Source organism: Oncorhynchus nerka, linkage group LG17 (genome assembly GCF_034236695.1).
Source record: "Oncorhynchus nerka isolate Pitt River linkage group LG17, Oner_Uvic_2.0, whole genome shotgun sequence".
Lineage (NCBI taxonomy): Eukaryota > Metazoa > Chordata > Actinopteri > Salmoniformes > Salmonidae > Oncorhynchus > Oncorhynchus nerka.
The window spans coordinates 11,024,735-11,041,582 of record NC_088412.1 but is presented as its reverse complement, the minus strand read 5'-3'; the positions used below and the strand labels follow the sequence as shown (position 1 = coordinate 11,041,582).

The following is a 16,848-nucleotide window of genomic DNA, read 5'->3' as shown; positions in this document are numbered from 1 at the left end:
CATACACATACAGTATGAGTACTTTCCCTTACCAGAGCCATACACATACAGTATGAGTACTTCCCCTACCAGAGCCATACACATACAGTATGAGTACTTTCCCATACCAGAGCCGTACACATACAGTATGAGTACTTTCCCCTACCAGAGCCGTACACATACAGTATGAGTACTTTCCCTTCACATACAGTATGAGTACTTCCCCTACCAGAGCCATACACATACAGTATGAGTACTTTCCCATACCAGAGCCGTACACATACAGTATGAGTACTTTCCCCTACCAGAGCCGTACACATACAGTATGAGTACTTTCCCCTTACCAGAGCCGTACACATACAGTATGAGTACTTTCCCATACCAGAGCCATACACATAAACAGGATGTCTATAAATGGCTCTGGTCTCTACCTCCATTGATTTGCAGACAGAGCAGTCAGTGTTGGTTTGAAATCTACTTGGCATCCAGCAATTCAGCACAGAAGGTTGTAGAGCTGACATAGGGGTTAAAGGTTAGAAGTCAGGGTTCTGGGACTGGGTAGTGATTTAGGGCTAGTGTTTGATAGGTTTCCATGTCCTTCGTAACCCAGAACCATATATATTTATATATGCTGAACAAAAATATAAACGCAACATGTAAAGTGTTGGTCTTATGTTTCATGAGCTGAAATAAAAGATCCCAGAAATGTTCCATACGCACAAAAAAAAGCTTATTTCTCAAAAATTGTTGTGCACCAATGTATTTACATTCCTGTTAGGGAGCATTTCTCATTTGACAAGATAATCCATCCACCTGACCGATGTGGCATATCAAGAACAGGATTAAATAGCATGATCATTACACAAGTGCACCTTGTGCTGGGCACAATAAAAGGGCCACTCTAAAAATGTGCAGTTTTGTCACCCAACACAATGCCACAGATGACTCAAGTTTTGAGGGAGTGTGGAATTGGCATGCTGACTACAGGAATGTCCACCAGAGCTTTTGCCAGATAATTTAATGTTAATATCTCTACCATAAGCCGCCTCCAATGTCGTTTTAGAGAATTTGGCAGTACGTCCAACCGGCGTCACAACCACAGAACACGTGTATGACGTCGTGTGGGCGAGCGGTTTGCTGATGTCAACGCTGTGAACAGAGTGCCCCATGGTGGCAGTGGGGTTATGGTATGGGCAGGCATAAGCTACAGACAATTAACACAATTGCATTTTATCGATGGCAATTTGAATGCACAGGGATAACATGGCGAGATCCTGAGGCCCATTGACATGCCATTCATCCGCCGCCATCACCTCATGTTTCAGCGTGATAGTGCATGGCAATTCCTGGAAGCTGAAAATGTCTCAGTTCTTCCATGGCCTGCATACTCACCAGATATGTCACCCACTGAGCATGTTTGGGATGCTCTGGATCAACATGTATGACAGTGTGTTCCAGTTCTTGCCAATATCTAGAAACTTCGCACAGCCATTGAAGAGGAGTGGGACAACATTCCACAGGCCACAATCAACAGCCTGATTAACTCTATGCGGAGGAGTTGTGTTGTGCTGCATGAGGCAAATGGTCACACCAGATACTGACTGGTTTTCTGATCCACACCCCTACTTTTTTTTAAAGGTATCTGTGACCAAAATATGTATATCTGTATTCCCAGTCATGTGAAATCCATAGATTAAAGGCCTAATTTATTTATTTCAAATGACTGATTTCCTTATATAAACTGTAACTCTGTCAAATCTTTGAAATTGTTGCATGTTGCGTTTACATTTTTGTTCAGTATAGATACAGTACATATTCACTGGATAAGAGTGTCTGCAAAATGACTCAAATGTAAATACATGAGACTGTCCAAACCCATGTTTAAAAATGTGGAGCTACCCTAACATACACAAACATTTCTAAAAATGAAATATGAAAGAACACAAAAGGTGAGATGGGTAACATGAGTGAGATGGGTTAGTTAGGTTAGGGTGGGTGAGATGGGTTAGATAGGTTAGGATGGGTGGGTGAGATGGGTTAGTTAGGTTAGGGTGGGTGGGTGAGATGGGTTAGTTAGGTTAGGGTGGGTTAGGTAGGTTAGGGTGGGTGGGTGAGATGGGTTAGTTAGGTTAGGGTGGGTGAGATGGGTTAGATAGGTTAGGATGGGTGGGTGAGATGGGTTAGGTAGGTTAGGGTGGGTGGGTGAGATGGGTTAGGTAGGTTAGGGTGGGTGAGATGGGTTAGATAGGTTAGGATGGGTGAGATGGGTTAGGTAGGTTAGGGTGGGTGAGATGGGTTAGTTAGGTTAGGGTGGGTGGGTGAGATGGGTTAGATAGGTTAGGGTGGGTGAGATGGGTTAGTTAGGTTAGGATGGGTGAGATGGGTTAGATAGGTTAGGATGGGTGAGGGGTTAGATAGGTGAGATGGGTTAGATAAGTTAGGGTGGGTGAGATGGGTTAGATAGGTTAGGGTGGGTGAGATGGGTTAGTTAGGTTAGGGTGGGTGGGTGAGATGGGTTAGGTAGGTTAGGGTGGGTGGGTGAGATGGGTTAGGTAGGTTAGGGTGGGTGGGTGAGATGGGTTAGGTAGGTTAGGATGGGTGAGATGGGTTAGATAGGTTAGGGTGGGTGAGATGGGTTAGGTAGGTTAGGGTGGGTGGGTGAGATGGGTTAGGTAGGTTAGGGTGGGTGGGTGAGATGGGTTAGATAGGTTAGGGTGGGTGAGATGGGTTAGGTAGGTTAGGGTGGGTGAGATGGGTTAGGTAGGTTAGGGTGGGTGAGATGGGTTAGATAGGTTAGGGTGGGTGAGATGGGTTAGTTAGGTTAGGATGGGTGAGATGGGTTAGGTAGGTTAGGGTGGGTGAGATGGGTTAGTTAGGTTAGGATGGGTGAGATGGGTTAGGTAGGTTAGGGTGAGTGAGATGGGTTAGATAGGTTAGGGTGGGTGAGATGGGTAACATGGGTGAGATGGGTTAGTTAGGAGAAACATAAGGTAGTAGGCCTAGGGGAAGGAGAAAGAAGAAAACAGAGGATGTTGAGTGAAGAGTAAACCCTACTAAACACTATGGTCTCAGTGTAGACGGGAGGGAACCTTACTAAACACTATGGTCTCAGTGTAGACGGGAGGGAACCTTACTAAACACTATGGTCTCAGTGTAGACGACGGGAGAGAACCTTACTAAACACTATGGTCTCAGTGTAGACGGGAGGGAACCTTACTAAACACTATGGTCTCAGTGTAGACGGGAGGGAACCTTACTAAACACTATGGTCTCAGTGTAGACGGGAGGGAACCTTACTAAACACTATGGTCTCAGTGTAGACGGGAGGGAACCTTACTAAACACTATGGTCTCAGTGTAGACGGGAGGGAACCTTACTAAACACTATGGTCTCAGTGTAGACGGTGGGAGGGAACCTTACTAAACACTATGGTCTCAGTGTAGACGGGAGGGAACCTTACTAAACACTATGGTCTCAGTGTAGACGGGAGGGAACCTTACTAAACACTATGGTCTCAGTGTAGACGGGAGGGAACCTTACTAAACACTATGGTCTCAGTGTAGACGACAGGAGGGAACCTTACTATACACTATGGTCTCAGTGTAGATGGGAGGGAACCTTACTAAACACTATGGTCTCAGTGTATACGACAGGAGGGAACCTTACTAAACACTATGGTCTCAGTGTAGACGGGAGGGAACCTTACTAAACACTATGGTCTCAGTGTAGACGACAGGAGGGAACCTTACTAAACACTATGGTCTCAGTGTAGACGGGAGGGATCCTTACTAAACACTATGGTCTCAGTGTAGACGACAGGAGGGAACCTTACTAAACACTATGGTCTCAGTGTAGAGACAGGAGGGAACCTTACTAAACACTATGGTCTCAGTGTAGACGGGAGGGAACCTTACTAAACACTATGGTCTCAGTGTAGACGGTGGGAGGGAACCTTACTAAACACTATGGTCTCAGTGTAGACGGTGGGAGGGAACCTTACTAAACACTATGGTCTCAGTGTAGACGACAGGAGGGAACCTTACTAAACACTATGGTCTCAGTGTAGACGACAGGAGGGAACCTTACTAAACACTATGGTCTCAGTGTAGACGGGAGGAGGGAACCTTACTATACACTATGGTCTCAGTGTAGACGGAAGGAGGGAACCTTACTAAACACTATGGTCTCAGTGTAGACGACAGGAGAGAACCTTACTAAACACTATGGTCTCAGTGTAGACGGGAGGGAACCTTACTAAACACTATGGTCTCAGTGTAGACGGGAGGGAGGGAACCTTACTAAACACTATGGTCTCAGTGTAGACGACGGGGAGGGAACCTTACTAAACACTATGGTCTCAGTGTAGACGACAGGAGGGAACCTTACTAAACACTATGGTCTCAGTGTAGACGACAGGAGGGAACCTTACTAAACACTATGGTCTCAGTGTAGACGGGAGGGAACCTTACTAAACACTATGGTCTCAGTGTAGACGGTGGGAGGGAACCTTACTAAACACTATGGTCTCAGTGTAGACGGTGGGAGGGAACCTTACTAAACACTATGGTCTCAGTGTAGACGACAGGAGGGAACCTTACTAAACACTATGGTCTCAGTGTAGACGGTGGGAGGGAACCTTACTAAACACTATGGTCTCAGTGTAGACGGTGGGAGGGAACCTTACTAAACACTATGGTCTCAGTGTAGACGGTGGGAGGGAACCTTACTAAACACTATGGTCTCAGTGTAGACGGTGGGAGGGAACCTTACTAAACACTATGGTCTCAGTGTAGACGGTGGGAGGGAACCTTACTAAACACTATGGTCTCAGTGTAGACGGGGAGGGAACCTTACTAAACACTATGGTCTCAGTGTAGACGACGGGAGGGAACCTTACTAAACACTTTGGTCTCAGTGTAGACGGGAGGGAACCTTACTAAAGACTATGGTCTCAGTGTAGACGGGAGAGAACCTTACTAAACACTATGGTCTCAGTGTAGACGGGAGAGAACCTTACTAAACACTATGGTCTCAGTGTAGACGGTGGGAGGGAACCTTACTAAACACTATGGTCTCAGTGTAGACGACAGGAGGGAACCTTACTAAACACTATGGTCTCAGTGTAGACGGGAGGGATCCTTACTAAACACTATGGTCTCAGTGTAGACGACAGGAGGGAACCTTACTAAACACTATGGTCTCAGTGTAGACGACAGGAGGGAACCTTACTAAACACTATGGTCTCAGTGTAGACGACAGGAGGGAACCTTACTAAACACTATGGTCTCAGTGTAGACGGGAGGGAACCTTACTAAACACTATGGTCTCAGTGTAGACGGTGGGAGGGAACCTTACTAAACACTATGGTCTCAGTGTAGACGGTGGGAGGGAACCTTACTAAACACTATGGTCTCAGTGTAGACGACAGGAGGGAACCTTACTAAACACTATGGTCTCAGTGTAGACGACAGGAGGGAACCTTACTAAACACTATGGTCTCAGTGTAGACGGGAGGGAGGGAACCTTACTATACACTATGGTCTCAGTGTAGACGGAAGGGAGGGAACCTTACTAAACACTATGGTCTCAGTGTAGACGACAGGAGAGAACCTTACTAAACACTATGGTCTCAGTGTAGACGGGAGGGAACCTTGCTAAACACTATGGTCTCAGTGTAGACGGGAGGGAGGGAACCTTACTATACACTATGGTCTCAGTGTAGACGACGGGAGAGAACCTTACTAAACACTATGGTCTCAGTGTAGACGACAGGAGGGAACCTTACTAAACACTATGGTCTCAGTGTAGACGACAGGAGGGAACCTTACTAAACACTATGGTCTCAGTGTAGACGGGAGGGAACCTTACTAAACACTATGGTCTCAGTGTAGACGGTGGGAGGGAACCTTACTAAACACTATGGTCTCAGTGTAGACGGTGGGAGGGAACCTTACTAAACACTATGGTCTCAGTGTAGACGACAGGAGGGAACCTTACTAAACACTATGGTCTCAGTGTAGACGGTGGGAGGGAACCTTACTAAACACTATGGTCTCAGTGTAGACGGTGGGAGGGAACCTTACTAAACACTATGGTCTCAGTGTAGACGGTGGGAGGGAACCTTACTAAACACTATGGTCTCAGTGTAGACGGTGGGAGGGAACCTTACTAAACACTATGGTCTCAGTGTAGACGGTGGGAGGGAACCTTACTAAACACTATGGTCTCAGTGTAGACGGGAGGGAACCTTACTAAACACTATGGTCTCAGTGTAGACGACGGGAGGGAACCTTACTAAACACTTTGGTCTCAGTGTAGACGGGAGGGAACCTTACTAAAGACTATGGTCTCAGTGTAGACGGGAGAGAACCTTACTAAACACTATGGTCTCAGTGTAGACGGGAGAGAACCTTACTAAACACTATGGTCTCAGTGTAGACGACAGGAGGGAACCTTACTAAACACTATGGTCTCAGTGTAGATGGGAGGGAACCTTACTAAACACTATGGTCTCAGTGTAGACGGTGGGAGGGAACCTTACTAAACACTATGGTCTCAGTGTAGACGGTGGGAGGGAACCTTACTAAACACTATGGTCTCAGTGTAGACCGTGGGAGGGAACCTTACTAAACACTATGGTCTCAGTGTAGACGGTGGAAGGGAACCTTACTAAACACTATGGTCTCAGTGTAGACGGGAGGGAACCTTACTAAACACTATGGTCTCAGTGTAGACGGTGGGAGGGAACCTTACTAAACACTATGGTCTCAGTGTAGACGGGAGGGAACCTTACTAAACACTATGGTCTCAGTGTAGATGGGAGGGAACCTTACTAAACACTATGGTCTCAGTGTAGACGGGAGGGAACCTTACTAAACACTATGGTCTCAGTGTAGACGACAGGAGGGAACCTTACTAAACACTATGGTCTCAGTGTAGACGACAGGAGGGAACCTTACTAAACACTATGGTCTCAGTGTAGACGGGAGGGAGGGAACTTTACTATACACTATGGTCTCAGTGTAGACGGAAGGGAGGGAACCTTACTAAACACTATGGTCTCAGTGTAGACGACAGGAGAGAACCTTACTAAACACTATGGTCTCAGTGTAGACGACAGGAGGGAACCTTACTAAACACTATGGTCTCAGTGTAGACGGTGGGAGGGAACCTTACTAAACACTATGGTCTCAGTGTAGACGACAGGAGGGAACCTTACTAAACACTATGGTCTCAGTGTAGATGGGAGGGAACCTTACTAAACACTATGGTCTCAGTGTAGACGGTGGGAGGGAACCTTACTAAACACTATGGTCTCAGTGTAGACGGTGGGAGGGAACCTTACTAAACACTATGGTCTCAGTGTAGACCGTGGGAGGGAACCTTACTAAACACTATGGTCTCAGTGTAGACGGTGGAAGGGAACCTTACTAAACACTATGGTCTCAGTGTAGACGGGAGGGAACCTTACTAAACACTATGGTCTCAGTGTAGACGGTGGGAGGGAACCTTACTAAACACTATGGTCTCAGTGTAGACGGGAGGGAACCTTACTAAACACTATGGTCTCAGTGTAGATGGGAGGGAACCTTACTAAACACTATGGTCTCAGTGTAGACGGGAGGGAACCTTACTAAACACTATGGTCTCAGTGTAGACGACAGGAGGGAACCTTACTAAACACTATGGTCTCAGTGTAGACGACAGGAGGGAACCTTACTAAACACTATGGTCTCAGTGTAGACGGGAGGGAGGGAACTTTACTATACACTATGGTCTCAGTGTAGACGGAAGGGAGGGAACCTTACTAAACACTATGGTCTCAGTGTAGACGACAGGAGAGAACCTTACTAAACACTATGGTCTCAGTGTAGACGACAGGAGGGCACCTTACTAAACACTATGGTCTCAGTGTAGACGACAGGAGGGAACCTTACTAAACACTATGGTCTCAGTGTAGACGACAGGAGGGAACCTTACTAAACACTATGGTCTCAGTGTAGACGACAGGAGGGAACCTTACTAAACACTATGGTCTCAGTGTAGACGACAGGAGGGAACCTTACTAAACACTATGGTCTCAGTGTAGATGGGAGGGAACCTTACTAAACACTATGGTCTCAGTGTAGACGGGAGGGAACCTTACTAAACACTATGGTCTCAGTGTAGACGACAGGAGAGAACCTTACTAAACACTATGGTCTCAGTGTAGACGACAGGAGGGAACCTTACTAAACACTATGGTCTCAGTGTAGACGGGAGGGAGGGAACCTTACTATACACTATGGTCTCAGTGTAGACGGAAGGGAGGGAACCTTACTAAACACTATGGTCTCAGTGTAGACGACAGGAGAGAACCTTAAACACTATGGTCTCAACGGGGACTTACTAAACACTATGGTCTCAGTGTAGACGACAGGAGGGAACCTTACTAAACACTATGGTCTCAGTGTAGACGACAGGAGGGAACCTTACTAAACACTATGGTCTCAGTGTAGACGGGAGGGAACCTTACTAAACACTATGGTCTCAGTGTAGACGGGAGGGAACCTTACTAAACACTATGGTCTCAGTGTAGACGACAGGAGGGAACCTTACTAAACACTATGGTCTCAGTGTAGACGACAGGAGGGAACCTTACTAAACACTATGGTCTCAGTGTAGACGGGAGGGAACCTTACTAAACACTATGGTCTCAGTGTAGACGACAGGAGGGAACCTTACTAAACACTATGGTCTCAGTGTAGACGGGAGGGAACCTTACTAAACACTATGGTCTCAGTGTAGACGGGAGGGAGGGAACCTTACTATAGACTATGGTCTCAGTGTAGACGGAAGGGAGGGAACCTTACTAAACACTATGGTCTCAGTGTAGACGACAGGAGAGAACCTTACTAAACACTATGGTCTCAGTGTAGACGGGAGGGAACCTTACTAAACACTATGGTCTCAGTGTAGACGGGAGGGAGGGAACCTTACTATACACTATGGTCTCAGTGTAGACGACGGGAGAGAACCTTACTAAACACTATGGTCTCAGTGTAGACGGGAGGGAACCTTACTAAACACTATGGTCTCAGTGTATACGACAGGAGGGAACCTTACTAAACACTATGGTCTCAGTGTAGACGGGAGGGAACCTTACTAAACACTATGGTCTCAGTGTAGACGGTGGGAGGGAACCTTACTAAACACTATGGTCTCAGTGTAGACGGAAGGGAGGGAACCTTACTAAACACTATGGTCTCAGTGTAGACGGTGGGAGGGAACCTTACTAAACACTATGGTCTCAGTGTAGACGGTGGGAGGGAACCTTACTAAACACTATGGTCTCAGTGTAGACGGTGGGAGGGAACCTTACTAAACACTATGGTCTCAGTGTAGACGACGGGAGGGAACCTTACTAAACACTATGGTCTCAGTGTAGACGACAGGAGGGAACCTTACTAAACACTATGGTCTCAGTGTAGACGACAGGAGGGAACCTTACTAAACACTATGGTCTCAGTGTAGACGGGAGGGAACCTTACTAAACACTATGGTCTCAGTGTAGACGACAGGAGGGAACCTTACTAAACACTATGGTCTCAGTGTAGACGACAGGAGGGAACCTTACTAAACACTATGGTCTCAGTGTAGACGACAGGAGGGAACCTTACTAAACACTATGGTCTCAGTGTAGACGAGGGAGGGAAACTAAACACTATGGTCTCAGTGTAAGGGAGGGAACCTTACTAAACACTATGGTCTCAGTGTAGACGACAGGAGAGAACCTTACTAAACACTATGGTCTCAGTGTAGACGGGAGGGAACCTTACTAAACACTATGGTCTCAGTGTAGACGGGAGGGAGGGAACCTTACTATACACTATGGTCTCAGTGTAGACGACGGGAGAGAACCTTACTAAACACTATGGTCTCAGTGTAGACGACAGGAGGGAACCTTACTAAACACTATGGTCTCAGTGTAGACGACAGGAGGGAACCTTACTAAACACTATGGTCTCAGTGTAGACGGTGGGAGGGAACCTTACTAAACACTATGGTCTCAGTGTAGACGGGAGGGAACCTTACTAAACACTATGGTCTCAGTGTAGACGGTGGGAGGGAACCTTACTAAACACTATGGTCTCAGTGTAGACGGTGGGAGGGAACCTTACTAAACACTATGGTCTCAGTGTAGACGGTGGGAGGGAACCTTACTAAACACTATGGTCTCAGTGTAGACGACGGGAGGGAACCTTACTAAACACTATGGTCTCAGTGTAGACGGGAGGGAACCTTACTAAACACTATGGTCTCATTGTAGACGACGGGAGGGAACCTTACTAAACACTTTGGTCTCAGTGTAGACGACAGGAGGGAACCTTACTAAACACTATGGTCTCAGTGTAGACGGGAGGGAACCTTACTAAACACTATGGTCTCAGTGTAGATGGGAGGGAACCTTACTAAACACTATGGTCTCAGTGTAGACGGGAGGGAACCTTACTAAACACTATGGTCTCAGTGTAGACGACAGGAGGGAACCTTACTAAACACTATGGTCTCAGTGTAGACGACAGGAGGGAACCTTACTAAACACTATGGTCTCAGTGTAGACGGGAGGGAGGGAACCTTACTATACACTATGGTCTCAGTGTCGACGGAAGGGAGGGAACCTTACTAAACACTATGGTCTCAGTGTAGACGACAGGAGAGAACCTTACTAAACACTATGGTCTCAGTGTAGACGGGAGGGAACCTTACTAAACACTATGGTCTCAGTGTAGACGACAGGAGGGAACCTTACTAAACACTATGGTCTCAGTGTAGACGACAGGAGGGAACCTTACTAAACACTATGGTCTCAGTGTAGACGGGAGGGAACCTTACTAAACACTATGGTCTCAGTGTAGACGGGAGGGAACCTTACTAAACACTATGGTCTCAGTGTAGACGACAGGAGGGAACCTTACTAAACACTATGGTCTCAGTGTAGACGACAGGAGGGAACCTTACTAAACACTATGGTCTCAGTGTAGATGGGAGGGAACCTTACTAAACACTATGGTCTCAGTGTAGACGGGAGGGAACCTTACTAAACACTATGGTCTCAGTGTAGACGACAGGAGGGAACCTTACTAAACACTATGGTCTCAGTGTAGACGACAGGAGGGAACCTTACTAAACACTATGGTCTCAGTGTAGACGGGAGGGAGGGAACCTTACTATACACTATGGTCTCAGTGTAGACGGAAGGGAGGGAACCTTACTAAACACTATGGTCTCAGTGTAGACGACAGGAGAGAACCTTACTAAACACTATGGTCTCAGTGTAGAAGGGAGGGAACCTTACTAAACACTATGGTCTCAGTGTAGACGACAGGAGGGAACCTTACTAAACACTATGGTCTCAGTGTAGACGGGAGGGAACCTTACTAAACACTATGGTCTCAGTGTAGACGGGAGGGAACCTTACTAAACACTATGGTCTCAGTGTAGACGACAGGAGGGAACCTTACTAAACACTATGGTCTCAGTGTAGACGACAGGAGGGAACCTTACTAAACACTATGGTCTCAGTGTAGACGACAGGAGGGAACCTTACTAAACACTATGGTCTCAGTGTAGACGGGAGGGAACCTTACTAAACACTATGGTCTCAGTGTAGACGGGAGGGAACCTTACTAAACACTATGGTCTCAGTGTAGACGACAGGAGGGAACCTTACTAAACACTATGGTCTCAGTGTAGACGACAGGAGGGAACCTTACTAAACACTATGGTCTCAGTGTAGATGGAGGAACCTTACTAAACACTATGGTCTCAGTGTAGACGGGAGGGAACCTTACTAAACACTATGGTCTCAGTGTAGACGACAGGAGGGAACCTTACTAAACACTATGGTCTCAGTGTAGACGACAGGAGGGAACCTTACTAAACACTATGGTCTCAGTGTAGACGGGAGGGAGGGAACCTTACTATACACTATGGTCTCAGTGTAGACGGAAGGGAGGGAACCTTACTAAACACTATGGTCTCAGTGTAGACGACAGGAGAGAACCTTACTAAACACTATGGTCTCAGTGTAGAAGGGAGGGAACCTTACTAAACACTATGGTCTCAGTGTAGACGACAGGAGGGAACCTTACTAAACACTATGGTCTCAGTGTAGACGGGAGGGAACCTTACTAAACACTATGGTCTCAGTGTAGACGGGAGGGAACCTTACTAAACACTATGGTCTCAGTGTAGACGACAGGAGGGAACCTTACTAAACACTATGGTCTCAGTGTAGACGACAGGAGGGAACCTTACTAAACACTATGGTCTCAGTGTAGACGACAGGAGGGAACCTTACTAAACACTATGGTCTCAGTGTAGACGGGAGGGAACCTTACTAAACACTATGGTGTCAGTGTAGACGGGAGGGAGGGAACCTTACTATACACTATGGTCTCAGTGTAGACGGAAGGGAGGGAACCTTACTAAACACTATGGTCTCAGTGTAGACGACAGGAGAGAACCTTACTAAACACTATGGTCTCAGTGTAGACGGGAGGGAACCTTACTAAACACTATGGTCTCAGTGTAGACGGGAGGGAGGGAACCTTACTATACACTATGGTCTCAGTGTAGACGACGGGAGAGAACCTTACTAAACACTATGGTCTCAGTGTAGATGGGAGGGAACCTTACTAAACACTATGGTCTCAGTGTAGACGGTGGGAGGGAACCTTACTAAACACTATGGTCTCAGTGTAGAAGGTGGGAGGGAACCTTACTAAACACTATGGTCTCAGTGTAGACGGGAGGGAGGGAACCTTACTATACACTATGGTCTCAGTGTAGACGACGGGAGAGAACCTTACTAAACACTATGGTCTCAGTGTAGACGGGAGGGAACCTTACTAAACACTATGGTCTCAGTGTAGACGGTGGGAGGGAACCTTACTAAACACTATGGTCTCAGTGTAGAAGGTGGGAGGGAACCTTACTAAACACTATGGTCTCAGTGTAGACGACAGGAGGGAACCTTACTAAACACTATGGTCTCAGTGTAGACGGTGGGAGGGAACCTTACTAAACACTATGGTCTCAGTGTAGAAGGTGGGAGGGAACCTTACTAAACACTATGGTCTCAGTGTAGACGACAGGAGGGAACCTTACTAAACACTATGGTCTCAGTGTAGACGGGAGGGAGGGAACCTTACTATACACTATGGTCTCAGTGTAGACGGAAGGGAGGGAACCTTACTAAACACTATGGTCTCAGTGTAGACGACAGGAGGGAACCTTACTAAACACTATGGTCTCAGTGTAGACGGGAGGGAACCTTACTAAACACTATGGTCTCAGTGTAGACGGGAGGGAACCTTACTAAACACTATGGTCTCAGTGTAGACGGGAGGGAACCTTACTAAACACTATGGTCTCAGTGTAGACGGGAGGGAACCTTACTAAACACTATGGTCTCAGTGTAGACGACAGGAGGGAACCTTACTAAACACTATGGTCTCAGTGTAGACGGGAGGGAACCTTACTAAACACTATGGTCTCAGTGTAGACGGGAGGAACCTTACTAAACACTATGGTCTCAGTGTAGACGGGAGGGAACCTTACTAAACACTATGGTCTCAGTGTAGACGGGAGGGAACCTTACTAAACACTATGGTCTCAGTGTAGACGACAGGAGGGAACCTTACTAAACACTATGGTCTCAGTGTAGACGACAGGAGGGAACCTTACTAAACACTATGGTCTCAGTGTAGACGGGAGGGAACCTTACTAAACACTATGGTCTCAGTGTAGACGACAGGAGGGAACCTTACTAAACACTATGGTCTCAGTGTAGACGGGAGGGAACCTTACTAAACACTATGGTCTCAGTGTAGACGGGAGGGAGGGAACCTTACTATACACTATGGTCTCAGTGTAGACAGAAGGGAGGGAACCTTACTAAACACTATGGTCTCAGTGTAGACGACAGGAGAGAACCTTACTAAACACTATGGTCTCAGTGTAGATGGGAGGGAACCTTACTAAACACTATGGTCTCAGTGTAGACGACAGGAGGGAACCTTACTAAACACTATGGTCTCAGTGTAGACGACGGGAGGGAACCTTACTAAACACTATGGTCTCAGTGTAGATGGGAGGGAACCTTACTAAACACTATGGTCTCAGTGTAGACGGTGGGAGGGAACCTTACTAAACACTATGGTCTCAGTGTAGACTGTGGGAGGGAACCTTACTAAACACTATGGTCTCAGTGTAGACGTGGGAGGGAACCTTACTAAACACTATGGTCTCAGTGTAGACGGGAGGGAACCTTACTAAACACTATGGTCTCAGTGTAGACGGGAGGGAACCTTACTAAACACTATGGTCTCAGTGTAGACGGGAGGGAACCTTACTAAACACTATGGTCTCAGTGTAGACGGGAGGGAACCTTACTAAACACTATGGTCTCAGTGTAGACGGGAGGGAACCTTACTAAACACTATGGTCTCAGTGTAGACGGGAGGGAACCTTACTAAACACTATGGTCTCAGTGTAGACGGGAGGGAACCTTACTAAACACTATGGTCTCAGTGTAGACGGGAGGGAACCTTACTAAACACTATGGTCTCAGTGTAGACGGGAGGGAACCTTACTAAACACTATGGTCTCAGTGTAGACGGGAGGGAACCTTACTAAACACTATGGTCTCAGTGTAGACGACAGGAGGGAACCTTACTAAACACTATGGTCTCAGTGTAGACGACAGGAGGGAACCTTACTAAACACTATGGTCTCAGTGTAGACGGGAGGGAACCTTACTAAACACTATGGTCTCAGTGTAGACGACAGGAGGGAACCTTACTAAACACTATGGTCTCAGTGTAGACGGGAGGGAACCTTACTAAACACTATGGTCTCAGTGTAGACGGGAGGGAGGGAACCTTACTATACACTATGGTCTCAGTGTAGACAGAAGGGAGGGAACCTTACTAAACACTATGGTCTCAGTGTAGACGACAGGAGAGAACCTTACTAAACACTATGGTCTCAGTGTAGATGGGAGGGAACCTTACTAAACACTATGGTCTCAGTGTAGACGACAGGAGGGAACCTTACTAAACACTATGGTCTCAGTGTAGACGACGGGAGGGAACCTTACTAAACACTATGGTCTCAGTGTAGATGGGAGGGAACCTTACTAAACACTATGGTCTCAGTGTAGACGGTGGGAGGGAACCTTACTAAACACTATGGTCTCAGTGTAGACGGTGGGAGGGAACCTTACTAAACACTATGGTCTCAGTGTAGACGTGGGAGGGAACCTTACTAAACACTATGGTCTCAGTGTAGACGGGAGGGAACCTTACTAAACACTATGGTCTCAGTGTAGACGGGAGGGAACCTTACTAAACACTATGGTCTCAGTGTAGACGTGGGAGGGAACCTTACTAAACACTATGGTCTCAGTGTAGATGGGAGGGAACCTTACTAAACACTATGGTCTCAGTGTAAGCTGCAATACCTAGGAGGCTGCATGGGATACACTGGGAGAATCTGCAAGACCTAGGAGGCTGTATGGGGTACACTGGGAGAAGCTGCAAGACCTAGGAGGCTGCATGGGGTACACTGGGAGGTCTAGTGAAGCTGCTAACTAAGGAGCTTAGGCACAGAGGGAGATCGTTCTTGATTTTCAGGATGTATGGGGGAGGGGACACAGAGGGAGAGCTCTGCTATTTATTCATTTTCAGGGTGTATGGTTGGTGATTTGGTATTCATTAGGAACCCCATTAGCTGCTGCAAAGGCATCGGCTACTCTTCCTGGGGTCCACATGAAACATGACATAATACATAACACAGAATATTATTAGTCAAGGACTGAAATACATACATTTAAAATGTCACACATAGCCTACATATCAGCACATACACACGATATCTAGGTCTAATACATAATACAGTGCACATTACAATACAAGGTATATAAAATGGCTCTACACAGTCCCCTTTGTGCGGTAAAGTGTTCTTTTAATCTGGTATTATTGCTTGTTTGAGTTACCTGGGTTACCAGAGAGTTCCATGTAGTCGTGGCTCTATTTAACACTGTGTGTGTTTCCCAGCCTCTGTTCTGGACCTGGGGACTGTGAAGAGACGGCTGGTTGCATGTCTTGTGTTGTACCGATGAGCGTGTGAACTGTGTGCCAACTGCTTGAACAGACAGTTCGGTACTTTCAACACATCAATACCTCGCACAAAGACCAATAGAGATGCAGTCAATCACTCAACTTTGAGCCAGGAGAGACTGACATACATTTTTACGGACACTTTCCCCCCATGTACAGTACATCTAAGTGTGATACGTTCTGCTTTGTTTCTGGACCGATTGCAATTCACCTATGTCCTTCTTTGCTGCACATGACCACACAGTAGTCTGTACAGTAGTCCAGGTGCAACAAAACTACGGCCTGAAGGACCTGTCTGGTCAACTGAGACGTCAACAAGGCAGAGCAACGCCCCATTACGGACAGACCTCATCCCATTTTAGAAACCATAGAGCCTATATGTTATGAAAACTTGCTATCTAGGGTTACACCCAGCAGTTTAGTCTCCTCAACTTGCTCAATAGCCATATTACTCAATAATAGATCTAAACGAGGTTTAGCATTCAGCGAGTGATTTTCCCCCAAATTATTATTTTAGTTTTTGAAATAATTACCACTATTGCTAATTACCCATTCTAAAACTGAATGGAGCTCTATGTTAAGCGTCTCAGTTATTTATTTTACTGTTGCAGTGGACGTGTTTAATGTTGAGTCGTCAGCGTTCATAGACACACAAGCTTTATCCACCTCTCTGATTCGGAGGGGTTTGGGGTAAATGCAGAAA

The 16,848-nt window shown here is 46.5% G+C and overlaps 1 protein-coding gene across 2 annotated transcripts in view; it reads right to left on the bottom strand.

Annotated features, from left to right (window-relative positions):
* Positions 1 to 16,848, bottom strand: part of LOC115126448 (neuroplastin-like) — a 69,642-nt gene that overhangs the window by 20,869 nt on the left and 31,925 nt on the right. The window lies entirely within an intron of this gene.